Below are 3,460 nucleotides of genomic sequence, written 5' to 3' on the forward strand. Positions count from 1 at the left end.
CCTTTTTGACGGAAGAATTCCTACTAGTACTGTACAGTATAGCCATGACTAGTCACCAGAACACATTTGTATTTATTGCTGATTCTCCTGGTAGAAAGGTATTGGCAAAGCGCAACAGCTCTCCATGGGTTTTACGAATGGATGTCGTCTTCCCGGCTCTTTTTTGCATATTCAACAGAAACATGTACAGTGTTTAAGAGGGCTGCTTTGGACGTACTGTTAGCTCAGTTTCCTTTTTTGTTTTGTTTTTTCGTTGTTTTTTCTTTTCCAGTTTTTCTGCTTAAAGCTTTTAGTGCATCACTAGGTGCTGGTAGGATGATACTTAGAACCGATTTGATTTTTTATGGTATTAATCTTGCATGTAGAGACAATACAAAAATGCCTATTTAGCAATCATTCATGGACATCCAAGCTGGTTGTTATTGGACGGAAAATAGAAATATGTAGTATTTTCTATATTCTCTGTTTTTTCATGTGTACCAGCACTGAGAAACTAGAATGTATTATTATCGTAGGCTACAATAAGCACTACATCGTTGACTGTTTTAGCTAATGCTCATACTCAAGCAAACCAAGTAGTGCTTAAAAGGAAGAAAATTTACTACATTTCATTTCATTTTCATCCACTGAACTCTGTGCTTTACATCACGTTTACATTCTGTATTATATGTTGTTTATTCTGTTTTTTTTGTGCATAATTTCCATAATGTCCTTCTTTAAGTTGAAATGTGTATTCAACAATGTTCATATGTAAATATTTCAAAGCAAAAACATTTTTTACTTTTCTCCGTTTTAAAATGATAACCTGATGTTTTCCTTTTTTTGGTCAGTTTTTTTTTTTTTTTAGACTTGTCATTCTGTTCTCTCACTACATCAGGTAATACGCTTCACTTAACTTTTTGTAAGCAATTAACTCATACTGTATGGTGCTGTACCAAAGCCTTATGTATAATATTTGTATTACTTTCCTCTCATTTGCCACTGCGTTCCAGTGAATTCTGTATCGTCTGAGATCATGTCTTACTCACTCTTCATGTTCAACTGCCATGGATCTCGTTTCTTTATTGAGTAAAAACAGAAAACTGAATGAACAATGATGTAAAACCACTCTGGCCTGTTACCAACTGGCCTGGATATATAGTGACAGTCGCCATCTCAAGCCTGTAATAGGGAAAACGCACAGGCTTGCTCCTGGTAGCTCACAGTGACGTAGACATGGGCCTAGCACATGATCTATGCTCTATCTATGGCATGTCTGTGAGAATATGAAAGCAGTGTTGTACTCATGTCACCATACCATTTCAAATGCGTAGTCCCATACGAAATTTTCCTCTCAAATTTTTGTATTTTGATATAATAAAAAAAAAATCAAAAGAGGTTTTTATTTTTCTTGTGGTTTTGTCTCTTGAAACAAAGTCCCATCCAATCTATGAAGAAGAAGGTGTAGTTCATATGCTGGACACAGGGTGTAAGTATTGGGCAGAGAGTGGGTGAGATAGTGTGATGATTGGAGCAGCTTCATTTTTTTTGGTTTGATTTGTTGTTGTTGTTGTTTTTTAATTTTTGGGGAAACACAGGGGGCAGCCCAAAGTAAAGTTCCAGGTTTAAAAAAAAAAAAAAATTTTTAAATCACAATTATCAACAATTTATCGACAAACGCAACTTAATTCAGAAGAAAAATTCCTCGAGGAAGATCGAGGGCTCTGTTAGTAAGTGCATGCATGTTGATCAGTGATTAATATTTTGACCCCGGCTCTGCCATCTCCACCCACACGTTAAAGTATTAACTGTGTGGCGGCCGAGCCAGAACAAGGAACACAAATAACCTGAAAGAGGATGAGGTTTGTCAGAATGACCTTTGTGCTTTTGTTCAAATTCCCTCTGGCAGGCTGGGAAACAAACAAATGAGCAGCCATCTGCATACACCTGAGGAATACGGAATGAGCAATTAATCCACTGGTCAAAAAACAAACCTTTGGAGGCCTGAAGATTCTTGAATGTAGAGGTTTAACTGTTTAGTATTTTTCACCTGCTACTATCACAATTGCATTTCTTAGGTATAATAAGTCAATTATGTAAGTGACTATTCAAAGCTCTTTTTTAAAAAGTAATTCTAAATTTTCAGTCATCGTTTGGTCTACAGGATGTCAGAAAACAGTGAAAAACGCCCATCACGATTACCATAACCAGAGTGACAAGTTCAAGTAGCTGGTTATGTCCAAACCAAACCTCAAATTTGTTGATGTTTGGTTATTGTAACACAAGACAAGTAAAAGTAGCCAATCCTCACTTTTGAGAAGCCGGGACCATGAAATGTTTGGCATTTTTCTCTTAATTTGATCAATCAGTTATTAACATAATTTGAATTTTCTGTCAACTGACTAATCAAGTAATAAACTAATCATTTCATCTCTAATTTTATAGACCGTTGGTTTATTTAATCTATAGCAAATGCATCATATTATATAAGCTTGTCATATGTTTTGCATAAAAAATCTTAACTGGTATCTGCAGCTGTCAGACAAGTGTAGTGGAGTAAAAAGTACAATACTTCCCACTGAAATGTGGCAGAGTAGGAATATAAAGTCGCATAAAATGGAAATACTCACGTTAAGTACCCCAATTTGTTCTTAAGTGCAGTACTTGAGGACATGTACTTTAGTGCTTTTAGTTGTATTCCACCACTGTGAATTAGCATATTTCCCCAAAATGTGGAACCAATGCTTTAAGAGGCTGCAGATCTAAATGTTTTTGCATTTTTTGCATGATAACAGACACAGACGATTATTCGGTGGTCAAAAAAAAAGTAGATTTCAAGGAGGATTTCAGTACATGAGCCAAAGACATCATAAAGGGGTCCCAGAGGAACAGCTGAATTTCACATTATCTCCTTCAGCTGAACGGGCCCAGTGAGATGAGATGATATAGTATCATATTAGGATGAGTTATTTGCACACCAGGTTTCACTCCTCTCACTGTTACCACCCACCTTCACTGGGTGGTTATGTAATTCTGTACCAAGCATTACCTAACACCACACAACTTGCCAGATGGGGCTCCTCGGGGTCGTGCATATTATCAAACAGGGGAGCCATGCACACTCCCGCGCCTCCCTAATATTCGGGTCCCCGGCTTTGAAAAGGTCCGGGAACCCCTGGGGCTAAAATATCCCAGGCGCGGGCACGAGAGCCGTGGCGCGCGCTCCCGGGGGCGAGTGCAGTTTCCCAGCAGTCAGTCAGTCAGTCAGTCAGTCCGAGCGACCGACCGGCAGCCAGCCAGCCAGCCAGCCAGCCAGCCAACCGGAGTGACTCCCACGCTGCCTCGGCGATGTCGCACCCGATCACAGTTTTCACCCTGAAAACATCTACCTCAGATGGTCAGCCGTAGCCCGCGCGCGCGCCTCTGTGTGTGTGCGTGCGTGCGCGTGTCTATCCAGTCCGAGGATTAACGCAGTGCGATG

This window comes from Xiphias gladius, chromosome 7, assembly GCF_016859285.1.
Source record: "Xiphias gladius isolate SHS-SW01 ecotype Sanya breed wild chromosome 7, ASM1685928v1, whole genome shotgun sequence".
Classification (NCBI taxonomy): domain Eukaryota; kingdom Metazoa; phylum Chordata; class Actinopteri; order Istiophoriformes; family Xiphiidae; genus Xiphias; species Xiphias gladius.